This window comes from Apis mellifera, linkage group LG9, assembly GCF_003254395.2.
Source record: "Apis mellifera strain DH4 linkage group LG9, Amel_HAv3.1, whole genome shotgun sequence".
NCBI classification, from domain to species: Eukaryota; Metazoa; Arthropoda; class Insecta; order Hymenoptera; family Apidae; genus Apis; species Apis mellifera.
In genome coordinates this window covers 1,749,224-1,767,726 of record NC_037646.1, presented here as the reverse complement: position 1 = coordinate 1,767,726, position 18,503 = coordinate 1,749,224, and the positions used below count along the sequence as shown (strand labels likewise).

Sequence of the window (18,503 nt, the reverse complement as noted above, 5' to 3'; positions counted from 1 at the left end):
ATAATACAACTGTAATAAAACAATGATTACTATCAATGAAATCATTTAAATATTAAGGTCAATCAATAAGTAAAGAAACAAAATCTTTATTATAGATAATGTCTAAATAAATATTTAATATTTTTAGTATCATTAACTTATATCATTGATATAAATATAAAACGGTTAATTATCAATTTGTTCATTATATATAACTTCTATTATTTGTTGATTAATTAAAGTTTCTTTCGAAAAATATATTTTAAAAAAAATTTTATTATAAGATTTTTTATGACTGAATATATTAAATCACCTGAAATTTACAGCAAAATATTTAAATAATATAATAGAAATTGCAGAATCGTTCAAATTTTTATTTTTAATTTTATAAAGCACTTATGTAGTTAAAAACAAATAATATGTACATGCAGAATAACCAATTTTTAATTTCATTCATTTTGAGTGAATCACAAAAAAAATTGTAAATTATAATATAATATACTAATATTGTCCATTTTATTATTTATAATAAATTAAATTTTCATAAGGTAAGACGTATTTCAAGCTTACCGGCAATCATAAAGAAACCGATTTCACAGAAAAGATATTTAAAAAACACTATTTGATCAAATAAATTTTTGCAAATGATTTATAATAAGATGTGATTAATTCATCATGATGGACTAAAATAAAAACAGCAAAGTTGTTATTGTTATGGAGTAACATATTAATTTTTCGAGTAGAAAAAAAATTTAAGACTTAATCATTAATCGATTAATCTTAAAAAAGATGATTTTTTGGGATACTAGAAATTCAATTTTTTTATGATTTTTTTTAAAACAGTAATAATAAATCAAAAATAAATAAAAATACAGGATATTGAATGAAATTTTATAAAAATAAAAAGATAAGAACTAATATATTGCGCTTAAATAAGATAAAAAACATTTGCTTAGCAGTATAAAAAAGTTAATAAAGCAATGAAATAAATGTATAATTGCAATAAAAATTTATACAAAAAAATATGAAAATAATATTATATAATAAATATACTTATTGAATAAATAATATAACAATCATTTGTTTCTTTATTTATTAAATGATCTATGAGGACACAAGAATAAAGAGAAAGTAGCAAAATGACCAACATAAATTATTTTTGTACTTCAAAATTCTAAAATTTTTTTTAATTGTATATTTTTTAATTTTTATTTCTGATATTCTTTTAGGGAAATTTATAAATTTAGGAATAAATTTATAACATAACAAATGAAAGATTAGACTAATATAAAATATTTAATTTTTTTTTTAAGTTGGCAATACATAATAAATCGAAATAAAAAAAAATTTAGAAATAAAAATCAAATTTTTCAAAATTTTTAAAATTTATTCATAAATATTTTAATATTTTAATAATATATAATATATATAATAATAACATTTTAATATAGTATTAATATTTTTTTTATAAAAATTAATAAAAAATAAATCATATCTAAAATAAAAAAAATAGAAAATAAAAGGAATAGATTCGCATTTCTTTAAGAAAAAAAATTGTTATAATAATAATTGACTTAAATAAATTATGAAAAACGTGAATTTCACTAGCTATTGATTTGATCAAACTATTCAAAATATTACTATGTAATATAATTATAAATATAAATATAATTACTAAAAAAACTAAATATAATTACACTCAAAATTGAACACAAAAATCACCCATTCTATCTAAAAAACTAGCATCCATTTGCAATGATTGTAGACAAATAATTAAAATAAAATATTTATTCTTACTGAAATACATTGTTTAAAATATACAAACTTCTGTATTTACTTCAAAATTTATCCAGCAATAATTTCAATAAAGAAAAAATAAAAAAATGTTGAATTGTTAAATTTTTGAAAGAAAGACATTTATTGATTAAAAATAGTTTATCAATAATGACAATTACTAATAATCAATTTAAATGATTATAAATCATAAAAAAATTATGAAAATCCAAAATATAATTTTTGTTCTCAAATGCCATTGAGGTTATAATAAATCATTCATATTCAATTTCTAATATTATAATTGAAATTTTAGATTAAGAGGTGCAAAATATTTTAGATTATTCTAAATAGAATACTATACATAATATATGATGCTGAGGATAATGAATGTTTAATTTTCATCATTTATTAATTTTTTTATTAAAATTTTATTTTAATTGTTTATTAAGATGATATAATTGTTCATGAATTTTATCCTAAAAGTAATGAGAATGAAATAATTATTTTTTAAATTAACTCAGAAGAAAAACTATTCAAGATTTTATTTGGCTGTTTGTAGAATTGCCACACGAAGATAGTATCCTACTTTCTCTATCATTAAAAATATCTTCTTTGATAAATTTTCATATGAGAAAAATATAAAATATATAATAAACATAATGTCACACTATTCCCACTACTATTGCTATATGAAAATACATTACGTGATCAGACTTTCAATAAAGTCAACATTGTACTATATCACGTATTGTTACATTATCTCATCTTTGACAAAAATACGTCATGTGATTAGGTTCCACCAATGCCAAGCATCATAACATATCACATGACATGCTTCTGCCTAATGTGACAATGAGAATAATGTGACAAAAAAAATTTCAAATATTTTTCTTTTATAAAAATTGAACTTTTAATAGTAGAAGGCGGTAGCATTTGGTTTAGACTCAAATTAATGCAACGTGATACATTTGTTAGGTTTTTAATTAAAAATAGTGAAAAAATTAAGTAAAGATCATTTTTAAATTAAATAGAGAGAATAAATGTATTAATGCAAATAATATACAAAATTTCAATATTACATTAATTCAGCCATAAGTAAAAAAGAAATCTTGAATATAGAAATCTCAGTCCGAGGCTGATTAATCCATTATCCATTTATGATAAACAAACATATTTTATGAGTCAATAGTGAATTTACTATGTCAAGAGCCAATTGAAATGTATCAAAATAAAGAGAACGAAAAATTTTTATTTTTATAAAAAAAAATATCTTCATGCCAAAATTGAATGGAGATATGCATCAAAAAATATACAACAAATTATATAGATATCAACAAATCATATTGATAAATCAACTGGATCTATATCGTTGAAAAATAACTAAAGTATATTTGTCAATTATATTTTAGAGAAGACAGAAAAATTCCTGAAAAAAAAATTCTTTATACTAAAATTGAATAGAATTTTATTGCGCATCAAAAGATATATGATATAAGATATATAATATATGATATAAGATATAAAATATATATATGACACAGATACCAATATCATTTACTAAAATAGAAATAGAGGAATAGAGAACATTTTATAAATATGATATAGTTTATAATATAATAGCTTATAACAATTTTAAAATTCAATGAGATCTCAATAATACTCTCAATATGAAAAATAAAAACAATCGTAAATGAAAGAAAAAAATCGAAGAAGCGATTTAAAAGAGAAATAAATTATAAAGCTTTAGTTTGATATAAGATTTATTTTATTTAAATTATTATTTCTTTTGAACATTTTTTTTTTCAAAAAACTGAATACAAAAATTTCTATTTAATAAAAGAATAAAACAGATAAATAGATTCTATTCATTCAAACAACGAGTACTGGATAGTAATTTCAAATTAATTGAAAAACAATCCTCGATGAAAGAAGATATTTAGAAAGTAATGATTTCCTATCAAAAAAATAAATTCAAAAAATAATAATCGATCAATTAGCAAAAGAGGAAATGATTAAGAAAAAAGAAGATATTAACTCCTTCAAAAGACAATGGAGAAATTAAAAGAAGAAATTCTGGAAAGTTCTAAAGTCAAAAATGATAAGAAAAAATAAAAGGAAAGATATACAAAAACAATTCTAATAACAATTGTAATAAAATAAAATAAAATAAAATATTTTAAGTATTTTGAATATATTTGATAACAAGAATATAAAAATTCTAAGAAACTTTTGAACATATTTGAAAGCAATAAAAAAAAAAACGAACTGAAGTTTCTCTATAAAGACTAAGTTTGTATTGGCAAATCAAACAGCGGCAATATGTTTATCAGAAATAAAATAAATATTCAAAAATAAAAAAATGCTTTCATGCCTTTCAATTCAGAGAAAAAATATAGATTTATCTTTTTTTTTATCTAAATGCAATACATAATACAAATATGATGACGAACAAAATGATAAATAAACAAATTAACGAGCAAACACAGGATCCAAGCGAACGACTTAAGATTGTTCAAAATATTGGAAATTTTGCTAATCATAGATATTGTAACACTATTAGCAGGGGAATCAGGAATCCATAGATGGTCAATTTTTTTACTAATCAAAAGCATTGAAAGAAAATCATACATAAATCTTTATATAAGTTAGAACATTTAGACGTCTAATTTTGACAATTTTTTCTTCGGTACTGGAAATGATAAAAAATAGTATTTCTCTGCATTTTATGCAAAGTTACTATTATATTTAATGACGTTTGTTTTATATAATTTTTTTCTTCTTTTTATATTGTATAATTAATAATTAATAATATAATAACCAAATAGATATATTTGATTATATATTAGATATAATATATATAATATATATATAATATAATAGATATAATAACTAAATAGATATATTATAAATAAATTATTAATGCATGTGAACAATGAATAATAAAAAATACTAATGATAAACAACTGTCTTTGCATGTATCGAGTTGAGATATCAATGTATGAGATGCATGCACAAATATATTTCTTAAAAAATGGATCCAATATTTGGATAAATTGAGATGAATAATAAATTTTAACAGGAAAAAAAATAATAATCAGAAATAAGAAAATAAATAAGAAAAATCGAGTATTATCCGCATCTATTTTAATATAATGACAAATAAAGGGAAGATTAGCTTCTCATTAATTAGAAGACTCTATAAAAGTTTGATATGCTATTGAAATATATGATTACTTCAGATGATGTTTTCTTTTATGAAATGTTATATCTAAACTTATATCTAAACAGCATTCAAAGATATAAGTTAATAGAAAAAAATGAGATAAATCAGGAACTAGGATTATCATATTATCATATTTGGATTATCATATTATATTACATATAAGGATGTATTTTATTAATTAGTAGAAACTAGTAAGAAAGAAATCAAAATTGTATTCGAAAAAAACTTTAGAAATGTTTCTATCAGCAATATTCATGAAGATGAAAAAAAAAAGAAAAATATACAGTAAACTTTTTTGACTTTTATCTTCCTTATTTCAAACAATATACGAAAATATTTCCAATAAAAATTACAAGATTTCACAAAGAATATATAATATGATAACAATGATTTCCTGACAAATCGATATAACAAAGAGATATGAACTTTTGTTTTTTTAAACAAAACATTCTATTTTTTATGTTTGATAGAATAATGAATTCTAAATATAAAAGTATTAAGATATGTTTAATCTAAAACTTTCTGAAATATTTTATTTTTTTCATTTTTTTATTTCATTGAATAATATTGAAAATATCGATATAACTTGAACTATTGGATTCCTTATTTCTCTTATCATAGCAGAGTCTATTATATGCTTCAAAATCATGATCTAGTTGTTATAATGTGCAATATTTTTCATAAGAAAAAAATCTAAAAATCTAGAAATATCAAATCTAGAGATCTAGTTGACCAGGAAATAGTGTCTTTATTCTATCAATTTAAAAATATTTTAGACATTAAAGATATTCTCACTTTTCGAGCATATACATAATTTGCATAATATGTTGGACAGGCATTATGATGAAATCACAATGTTCGATGAATATTTGATAATATCTTTTCTAATAAATATCATTATAAATATATCTTAAAAATGTTATATAATATAAATATAAACAATTTATATAATATAAATTTTTTTTATTAAATCGTTATAAAAATATATTATATATATAATAAATTTATATTTATAAAGTGTTTAATCATATTATACAGTCTAAAATCATATTATATGTTATATATATATTTTTAATTTTATTAACAATATAATTACCCTCTTATAACATGATTAATTCGTTCCATCCAAATCGTTATAAACAAATTCTAAAAATACAAATCAAAAAAATATCAACAAAAACACAATGAAAATATTCATATTAGATTAATTTTAGTACAAATTGTATAATATATATTTAATATACATAATATTTTAATATACATAATATTTATATATACAAAAATATAAAAGTTGCAAATTTTTACCTATGATCTAGAACGTGCAAATGTTCAAGAAGGAATCAGGATGATCCATGCCAAAATTAGAGCTGAAATCCAACTCAGTAGATAACTCGTTGATTTGATCATCTATGTTTGAGGCAATAATATGTCCAGAAAGGAATACAATCATTTCAATGATAATTTGCTCTGGATAAAGATGGCATAAGAATGCATTATCAATCCGCCTATTTATGAAATAAATAATGTAATATAATGTATATAAAAAAAATATAATATAAATAAAATATAATGTAAAATAAAAATAAAAATAAAAATGATGATAAAAATCGAAGGATGAAGAAAACAGAAATTAACAAAAAATAAAGCATTATATGCATTATAAATTTTAAAAAATAATCTTCCTCTCCAATTCCCTCATTTAAAGTTTTTTGACAGAATTCGTAAATGTTTATAAATTTTGGTGGAAAATTATGGAAAATCTATTATTGATCTTATAATCTGTTAGAATTTTCACTGATACTATCTTGTTTTGAAAATACCATACTTTCCATAATTTTAAACAGTTTCAATTGTATCTCTCTCTGTTTCCAATAATCATTTAATCTTTGAACTTGTACCACAATTAAAAACTTTTTCATTTTTTTGATAAAATTATATTTTTTTATATTAATTTTTATAAATTTTGCAAATTTTGAAAATAATATCTGTTGGATTTTTTAAATGTACAATTAATTAAATATAAAAATGATTTCAAAAGATTATCAATTGAAAACATGATTTGTTAATATCTTCATTTAACTTCCGAAGAATATTTTGAGATGATGGAAATCTAATCGAACAAGATTTCCAATGATTATCTGCAAAAAGATTTTTTAGTTATATTTGCGATTCAAATCATAAATGAACATTTATTTTCTATATTTATAATATAAATTAGAACAAGATTACCAGATAATATGAAATAATATATTTTTTTCATAGTTATTGAAATAAATATTATTGCATTCGATATTCGATTTTTCATTCGATATTTCTTTATTTACAAATTTTTTTACACTTCAATACTTAATTAATTTATTTATAATTATTTACACTTTATTTATTATCGTTATTTATATTTATATTTATAAAATTTTATTATATTAATTATATTAATATTATTTATATTTATAAAACAATGTAATATTCGCTTAGAAAAAATACATGATCGTTCCATATCCGAAAAACGACTTGATTTAATCAATATCTTTGATATCTTTAATTTTTGATATCAATAACAACAAATGTTGTCGTTTTCTGTATTGCGATTTATACGATGTTTTATACTGTGATTGTCAACGTTCGTAACATTATCCCTTGCTTTAAAAAAAAACTGAATGTCTTATCCGCAATAGTTGTAATCAAACTTCGTTCAATTTATTGCTATATTATATAGGATACTCTTATTTGAAAAAAAACTTTGTATATATAACTTTGTATATATATATATATATATATATATATATATATATATATATATATATATATATATAAATATATATATATATATATATATAATCTTTGTAGCTTTATATAATCTTTATAGCTTTGTATATATATATATATAAATCTTTGTAGCTTTCTTCAAATAGAAATCGAAATCAGATATTCCTTTACATCGATTTCTTCTGGTTTTCCTTCTTCTCTTTCTTATCGTAATTTTTCTGGAAATATCTTTACTTCTCGTATAACATAAATTTATTTCTTCATTCTTTCTTTTCGCCTTATTACTGATTTATTATTGAAATATTTCGATTTATTTTGCTCAATTTCTTGAGATACAATCATTTCCAAACTTTAATGAAGATAGATCTTAAAGATACGAAATGTAAAAATTTTTTAATTTCTTGATTGTCCTACATTTTCGAGAAATAATGGGCAAAAACCGCTTGCAACTTCTCAATCTCGACAGTTATCATTGAAATCGACTTCTTTTTCTGCTGCCAAAAATTTCGAAACAAAATGTAATTTAAATTCAAAAGATTCTCAACGAAATTCTATAATCGAACTTAATTTTAAATAGTCTGAAAAGTAATCAGCCGAGAAAAGTTAAATCAGTAAAAACGTGGTTTCACCATAGATTTAAAATTATTATAGATAGATATATAGATTTTAAATTATATATAACTCATAATTGAGGACAAAAAAGGATTTGAGAAATGAAATTAGAAATAATTATTTTTTTTAGACTTAGCAGAAAAAACTTTACTATTCACATTAATATTTGAAATATTATATATAATATTTATAAAGACTGTTTGTTCTATTATTGTTCTATTATTTTAAAATTGCTATTTATGGAAGATAATAATCCATTGATGAATTTCTGAAGCTGTTTTTCAAGATTCATTTATATATTTATTTCTGGACTTCTGCTTCTTCCATTGCTTCTTTTTATTGGATATTTCTTTCTTCTTTCCAACGATGATTAGCATTGTTCAAATTATTTTTCGATGGAACTTCGAAGATTTAAAACTATGATTAAAAGATAAGATTTTTTTTCTAAGAAAGCTCTCTCGTGACTGTGATTTTTTTCTTTCTAAAAAAAGAATTCTTCGAAATTTCATTTTTGACACTAATGTTGCATTCGATTTTATATTATATTTCTTTATTTACAAATTTTTTTACACTTTAACACTTTAATTTATATGTAATTATTTACTTTATTTCATTATTTATAAAGCGATATACATTTTCTGTGCTGCATGGTTGGCCATATTGGAATATTTCATATTGTAGCAAATCATTTATGGCAATAGTGTATATATATATATATATATATATATATATATATATATATATATATATATATTATGTATACTATAAGAAAACACAACTTACAAGTTTCATTTATTAAAATGATTTTTTTTTGAGAATAAATATCTTTCAAATAATATTTACCAACTAAATTTGACAAGCAAATTTGAAATGCCATATTTAAAAAAAAAATAAATCAAATAAAATAAAAAATTTAGTTAATATCAATTTTTTATAGTTTTTAAATTATATAATAATAATTAATATAGTTAATAATAGTTAATAATAATTAATAAAATTAATTAATAGTTAATAATAGTTAGCAAATAGTTTTTAAAATAAAATATTAAAACTATTTAATTATTTCTTTTAAATATTTAAATATTTTTTATTTATTTTTTTTGCAAGAATTGTAAAAAAAGAAAGAACATTAACAAACCATTGTCAAAGAAACTCTAGATTATAATTGTATTGAAAGTATTAATAAAATAATAGATTAATAAAATTATTTTTAATACAAATATAAATTACAATTATGATTCATGATTCAAATTTTTCATAGAATATAATATAAGAAACTATAAATATTATTAAAATGATACAAGAAATGATTTTATTTAATAGATTAAAAATGAATTGTCGAAATAATTTTATCAAATTTATAAAAAAATCGAAACTAAAGAAAAAAATAAATTTAACAAAATTTAAAGAAAAATATATTTTTTTATACAATAAAGTAATATAAAAGTAATATAAAAAAAAAGGAACTTATTCAATGATACAAACATAACAATACATAAAAACATTTTTGAAAATATTGAAATTCAAACAAAAATAATAATAATGAATATTGCAAGTTTTCTTTTTTTATCTAAAATAAAAAATACATATGTGCAGATTTATGAATGGTACTATATGTTTGCTTCTATACATAAATTATATTCATTATAATGTTTAATTTTACACAATCTCTATTTAATATTATTTCATAAAATATTATATTTATATTGAAAAAATAAATGATTTAATCCAAAAGATAGATGGTCAAAAAAAAGTACGAAGATAATTTAACAACTATTTTAATAAAAAAATTGAATGGCAAGAGAATAATAAAACATTAGACAAAAATACAGATTTCTTTATTCGCTTTTATCAAATTTTAAAATGAATTATCTACAATTAAGTAAGAATTTCTAAATATTAAATACCAATATGCTTGCTCAGTTCTTCTCATTTCTTTTCTACATTTTTTCTAATTCTAATTATTCTTTTTATTTCAAATAATTCTCAATGTTTCTTTTCTTAGATATCTCACATATCTGATTGTGTCACCACTTTCTTATCTCAATCTCACAGAAATAACAATAATTTAAAACATTACAGAGAATATGTTTAAGCATATGTTATCAAATATGAAATCACAATTTGCCAAAAAATAAATGCATTTTTTTTAGTTTATTAAATATTTATTTTGTTTTTATTCTATATATTCTATATAAAATATTTATATACATATAATCTGATATAAAATAATATAAATAGTAAAGAAAATTTAAAGTAAAAAAATCAACGAAGCCGAGATTAAAGGCCCACATAATATATATATATATATATATATATATATATATATATATATATATATATATTTAATATATATAATTTTTAAAAATTCTTATTTCCTTTTTCGGCATTTTCATTTTTTATATATATATTATATATATATATAATTATATTATATATATATATATTTCATAATAATAAAAATAACTACTAAAATAGCTTCATCTTAATTAACGATTCTTATAATTATGTAATTGAATGATGAAATTTTAATGATGCATGCTGAAATTGTATAAAAAAAATGTGATGATAATGTGGAAGATTGATAATGATGTTTATTTTAATAATTATGATCCAATAATTCATTTGAAATAGACTATATAAATGAAAAGTATGAATATATTAATTAGATCATTAATATAACAATCAAATGAATTGAATGATACGAAAATAAATATATAAGTATAGATAACAAGACAAAAATTAATTGAAACAAAAAAAAAGTATTTTTAGTTTAGTATTAATAATTTTAGTTTATAAAATAACTGAAATGCTTAATATTAAAATTGTTAATAATGTTAATAATACGATTAATAATGTTATTGATAAATTTGATCATTCTAAAATTGAATGGATAAACGATTATGGAATAATAACATATATTATTAATATTTCATATTTTATTAACTATTTATGAGATTAATGATCTGATGTTATGTATGACAAAGAAAAGATCAACTAATAATAGAGTTAAAATGTCTGAATTTTGTCTTGAATTACCGAATGCAATTTTTAATTATGATGGATGTTTATTAAATAAGATATCGGAATCGGCAAAAATCAAATTGCTTTGAATAAAAAAAAAGTAAATTTTATTGTATAAAATAAAAAAATTATAAAATATTAGAAATTGAAATTTTTATAAAAATTTTTCAAAAAACAATTTATTATTCAAAAGTCAAAAAGGACTTGAAAATAATTATATCAAAAATTCTTTCTTCCAAAATTTGTTTGATAAAATTTTTTTTGAATAAAACAATCCGAAGAATTATTACAAGAAAAATCTTATAATGATCGTATATAAAAAAAATTCTATATATGAATAAACTAAAAAAAATATTTTGTCAAAAAATATATTTTTATTAAATTTTGGAAAAATATATTTTGCACTGAAAGCAAATAGTAATTATTTAGAGTAGTGTAGTGTAGTTTCATCATTGATTTCAATATGATCTTGAAATATGTTGACAAAGTCAACATTCTGAATAACTTTTTCTTATATATTTTATTACTACTGGGTCTTAGTTTTCTAGATATTTACAAAAAACATTTGATAAATTTAAATTTATAATTATGCTTCTATAACATTACATTTTTATTATATATACATTATATATACATATTATAAATAAAATAATATTATAAAATTCAATCAAATATTAACCTCATTATATTTTATGTTACGTCATCATTTCATTTAATTGTTCACTTAATCACAAATGGAAATAATTTGAAATCTTCATCGATGATAGACATGTAGTATTCTGTTTGTTTTTTCAATAAATAATCGAGAAAATAATACTAAATAATATTTCCATTATATAATTATATAATTATCAATTTTTAACTATTAAACTCATTAAAATTTCGAGTAAATTACATTTATGAAGAATACAAATGATTGCTTAACATAAATCATTTTTTAATGATTCAAAATACATTGCATTTGTAATGTCTTAAAACAAATAATATTTAGCAAAAAATATTAAAACAGTTTGGATCAGCAGTGATGTAATCAGAAAACAAAATAAAACAAATAGAAAACAATCTTATGGTTATTATATACATCACATATTACTGACAAAAAATTTTCACATTGCCATTCAAATGCAAAAAAATATACAAAAAATTCATTGAATAATCTAGAGTTTCACAATCCAGATTTATTGCTATATATAATAAACATTTATTAAAACGTTTGAAAAGATTGAAAAATATTATTAGCAAAAGAAGAAATAGATTCTACATATTTTACAATTAGAAATATTCTACATATAATTCTACATTTAGTTTCCAGGCCTTCACTATCTATAAAATTAAAGAAACAGAAGAATAATTCAAATGTTTAAAATTTATAAAAATTTGAAATATAAAGTTAATATAAAAGAAAAAAATCTTGTTTATATTTGATTAATTCTCATCTTTTAACTTTCTAGATTATATCTACCAACTGAAACTAATTTTTAGTTCTCAAAATAATCATATTACTAGAATTAATATTAGAAACTATTATATTCTAAATATATATTTCAACAATATTGAACATTTTTTTAATCAATAACTTGAAAATTAATAAAATTTGCTTATATAACATTTATAATATATATATATATATATATATATATATATATATATATATATATATATATATTCATTTCCTATTAGAATGCAGAGATACATTAATAATACATATATATATATATATTCATTTCCTATTAGAATGCAGAGATACATTACATGATTAGATTTTTATCAAAACTAAGCGTCACATCATGTCATATAACATGCTTCTAATTTAAAAATATCAGTGGATAATGTGAACATATTCTGTAGAAATTTTCTGAAGCTTTATTCACTTTTAGTGCTAAAGAGAGATAACATACAATGTCCCCATCCAACAATCTTCTCCATGAACTGAATAGAGAAAACAAAAAATACAAATACAATGGCATGTTTGCTTTGACAATTCAAAAGAAATAATTATATTTATAGTGAAATAATCATAATCATATTCAAGTAATAGTTATAAGATTAAAACGAAATACGATCCTACATGAGAGAGACGAAAATTATAGTCCCATAGAATCATCCACGTCAATGACAAAATTCAATATTCATATTAAAAAAAAAATTTACTTTCAATTTAATAGAATATAATAATAAATTATAAACTATTTAAATCTGACTAAACAATTACAATAAATTACTCTTAATATAACATAAATTAATTTATATGCTGAATTGAAAAAAAAAACAATCTTTTATCGGCCAAGAAACTAAATAATATTCTACAATACATATTGGATAAAAGACAAGGAAAACTATCTATGCGTTAAAGTAAAAAGACATAGTACATGTAATATATTTTTCAAATCTGATCACAAAAATTACCTTCATTCAATAAATCTATATAGAGAACACTTCAATTTCATTGAAAAAAATTCCATCCAAAAAATAAAAAAATATATTGATAACTTTATTATCAATAAACCATTTTATTTTTCTTCAAGATATTTATAATTTATCAATTAGATAGAAAATAGTAAAAAATAATGAATACTTCGAAATATAATCTTATATATTTTCTTTTATAAATAAAAGCTAAAAATTATTTAAAAAAGACATCAAACTTATTTGCAAACTTAATAAAAATTTTTGTAGAAAAAAAATTCTTAGAATTAACAATACAATCTGAATTGTTATAATCATGTATTGTAATATATTATGAATATTGATCCATGTATTATGTAATGTGTTTCAATCATCTTATTAGTAGCGAAATATTTCAAACAATGATTTTAGTTTACGTGTAAATATACATAATAAACAATCATTACAAATCATACAACAATGTAATATCAATTAGAAAAATACTATATTTGTAACATTAAATCGTCATCTGAGATGATTTATAAGATGTTTTGATTAATTATTGATTAATTTAAAAAATATTTTTTTAATAATAAATATCTTTATTTTATAACAATAATCATGATGGTCATGATGATCATTATCATCATCTGCTTTTAACGAAAAAAATAATACTAAAATATATGATAAATATATACAATTACTATTATAGCAGATATATAATATATCAAATCATACAACGGAAGGAGAAATATATAAAATTATATTTAAAGTAATTCAATTTGTATATTAAATTCAATTTGTTTTAAAAGTATTGAAACTCTTTAAATCTTAGAAAAAATCTTGGAAATCTTGGAAATTTCGAAAGTCTTGATAAATCTTAAAATTTAGTAAGCTTAATGATATTTAAATTTTCACTTCTTTTTCCACATTTATAATTATGCTATAAATATTGAAGAATAATCAAAAACAATACGATTTCAAAATAGGATATTGAAAGTGAAATAATATTATACTACTCTATAACAAAAATTTTTTTATTTTTTACTTTTTTTATATATTTGGAAATCTATTATGTGATTTTGGAAATTTGTAATAAAATTAAAGTTGTGACAATAATTTTGAAAAGTACGTGATGTATAAATAGCATACATAATAGCATTAAGATATAAACATTAGGATATAAATACTTTCAATAAATATTCTCAGTTTTAAAATATTAATGTTATAAAATATATATATCCAATAATATTAATTATTGATATATATAATATATATAATACACACAGTCTTGTTGAAAAAAATAAAGACAAAAAGAATAAACAATTGAAATATTTTCAAATATTGCAAGATAATCATTTTAAAACAAAATCATAATAAAGAAAATGTTTATTCAAAAATTGACTAATTTAAATAATAAGATTTAATTCTATCTTATAAGATATTCAAACTGATAACTAAGAAAAAAGAATCACACATCATAAAAAAATCCTTGATTTTATTATCAATATTAAAATTACAACTATTATGAACCTAATAAATATTTATAGAGTTATTAAATCTATAATTTTGTTTTAATTCATCATTATTGAAACATATTGATAGACAATTTTTGGGATAATATATATTTATTTCTAAGATATTTCTAATTTTGAAAAAGACAAATTTTATTTCTTCTTGTAAATAAAAATAATAATAACAAAACAATTTTTAAAGTGATATTAATTCAAAAATGTTTTATAAATGAAAAGTTATGATTAGTAATGAATGATTAATAAATGAAATGTTATGAATGAAACATTCAAATATTGATATGTGATATATTATATATTATTATGTAATTTTTAATAAGCAATGCAAATATTCAAGAAAAGCAATAAACAAAATGTGAAAAATTGAAAATAATCATGCAATTATTTATTTTCATAATTTTGAAGGAGAAACAATTGTAATATTAGAAACATTAGCAACGTAAAAGATTTTCTATGTCGAATTGTATTTTATATATAAATAAAATGTAAAATAGTAGACAAAAAAAAACTTTTAAACAATAAATAATAGAAAATAATCATAATGATCATAATTTTATAAAACAACTCAATATTTTACAATAGTATTAAATTTTTAAGATTTCTCATCAGTATATAAGAAAAAAAAAAAAGAAACTATAAAGATAAAAAAATATATATTTTTTTAAAAAATCCACATTTATGATCAAGAATATTTATTATTTTTTTTAATTATGTATAATAATTATATATAATTATATTCTATCGATTTAGAAAACATTTACAATTTACAAATAGGATAAAATATTTGATTTATGAACAATATCTTGATAAATAGATAAGTCTATCTATTCAAATATATATATAAAATATGATTTAATATAAATTTTTTTCGATTAAATCCATTGAACTCATCAATGTTTTACTTAAAATTATTTAAATTATTTTATTTAAATGTTATATTTATTTATAAAAAAATATTAATATTTAATTGCGAATTGTGAAAAAAATGTAAAATATGTGTAACAAAAGCGGATTCTATCATTCTACATTCTTCAGAATATATTTTGTAGAGATGGACATTGATTCCCACACTAAACAGTGTGCTAAATAATATCTCTGTGCATATTTGCACATTTTATAATTTTTCCACCAAGAAAAATTTTCCTTTTTTTCTTCTTTTTCCTAAGGAAGAAGTTTTCATGTTTTTTAACAATATGTGTATATATTCCACGTATTTACATAATGTTCGAAATGTCCATTATGAATTGTATTGCATGATTTTCGAATCCACTTGATTATATCAATATTTGATTTCATTTCATAATTACTTTTTCACAATTCTTTCTTCTAAATGCTTTCATCATTCAAAAATTCAAAGCTTTTATTGCTTCATATACATTTAGATTTGTATATTTAAAAATTCTAAGCAAAAGTTCTTACTTTTATTATTAGTTGATATTTATTATATTTTTTTTAATTTTAAAAAAATTTTTTAAAATTCAATGGATTTGGATTTTGAAAAAATTTCAAAAATTCAAATGTTATTCATAATTTTCTTTTTGCGATTACGTAACAAATATATATCATTTGAATATTTTTTAGCTCTTGTATTATGCATAAACCAAATATTTTATCATATTTCTCATACTATAAATTTAATATATTTATATCTAATAATTTTAATATATATATATATATATATATATATATATATATATATATGGAAAAATTCTCTGTATAATTATCTATGCCGATAGGATATAAAAATTATCCAATTAATAATATATTATTATATATGAATTTAGTCATTTCAAATATTATTTTTGATTGCCATTTTATTTTATTTTTTTTATTTTTCTTTATGTTTAAAATTTAATATTTATAAACTTGTAATGAGAAAATTTTTTTATTTTTAAATTTTATTTTTTTTGTTATTATTATTGTTATTATTATTTATTATTTTTTAAATTTATTTATAATAAATTTTATCATTTTTATTTTTATCTTAGTGACAGAAATCTGCAACAATCAGCTTTTAAATTTCTTTATTTCAATCAAAAATTAGTATTAAAAAAGCGAAAAAATTTTTTACTATGAATATATTAATTAATTCACTTTGCATTGACACTAAATTGCCATTAAAAATTATTTTGTAATACATTTTCTTCATCTTATACATTTTCTTCTATCAATATGTGTATATCTATCATATATTATAAAAAAATATGTTTATTTATCTTTTATAGATCTTTGTTGCATTTTATTATATACAAATCGACATATATATATATATAAAATTTTGTTCTGTTAATTCTTGTACACATAGCCAATGATAAAAATACAATTTATCTTTCTTCAAAATTTTTCAAGAGAAAACAAGAATGATTCTCTGATGCTGCTTCAATTCATGTTTTCAAATGCTTGATTTATTTTCAATTTTGTAAAATAAAATTATTCTTTTTGTTTTCATTTATTTTCAATTTTTGCTATGTTTTTAAAAACTTTATATGTTAATTCTAATAAACATTGAAATATTTTTTTATTTGATTTTGCATCGGAAAAAGTTTAATTTTTTGTTTTACTTTTATCCATTTCTATTAGTTTATTAGTAGTAGTTTGGCTTCCATCATATCATTGTGAATTAAATCCCATAGAGTTATAATTTAAAAAATTACTATAAAAAATATAATATTTTAATTACAAGAAATAAAAAATTTGTTTTATGAATGAATAGAGCAATGAATAGAATTAATAATTTTTTATAAAGATTAAAAAAGATATCACATAAGATCAATCACATAGTAAAATTGAAAATAAATTTTGGGAATTAAATTACATTTTAGAGAAAATAATAGAACTTTTTAAAATTATATTTAAATAATTTTGATAATATTGTCAATCGTTCAAAATCAAATATTAATATTGATTCTGAATAAAAAAATTTATTATTTATAACATTTTTTATTTATTCTATTATTTAAAAATATTGATAATGAGCAATTCTATAAGTAAAAGTGAAAAATTATTATATCGCTATTGTTAGAATAATACTAATCACGACATCTAGTGAGTAAAATTAATGTATATAACTAATTTTATTGCCACTATGCGTTATTAACTGATTACATTACCAATATATTCTTTTTCTTATATCAAAAAAAAAAAAAAATTAATATATATTATTAAATAATTACTAATAATATTGGAAGACCTCTTCCTCAACAATA

At 18.8% G+C, this 18,503-nt stretch overlaps 1 long non-coding RNA gene across 4 annotated transcripts in view; it reads right to left on the bottom strand.

Annotated features, from left to right (window-relative positions):
- LOC102656849 overlaps positions 1–18,503 on the bottom strand; it is a 41,846-nt gene that overhangs the window by 9,940 nt on the left and 13,403 nt on the right. For 3 of the 4 annotated variants that reach the window (XR_003305310.1, XR_003305309.1, XR_003305311.1), the window contains 2 exons: positions 6,284–6,483; positions 6,075–6,124 (listed from right to left, as the gene is read on the bottom strand). This is a non-coding gene — a long non-coding RNA (uncharacterized LOC102656849). The remainder of the gene's footprint in view (positions 1–6,074; positions 6,125–6,283; positions 6,484–18,503) is intronic. The other variant, XR_003305312.1, reaches the window with a different exon arrangement.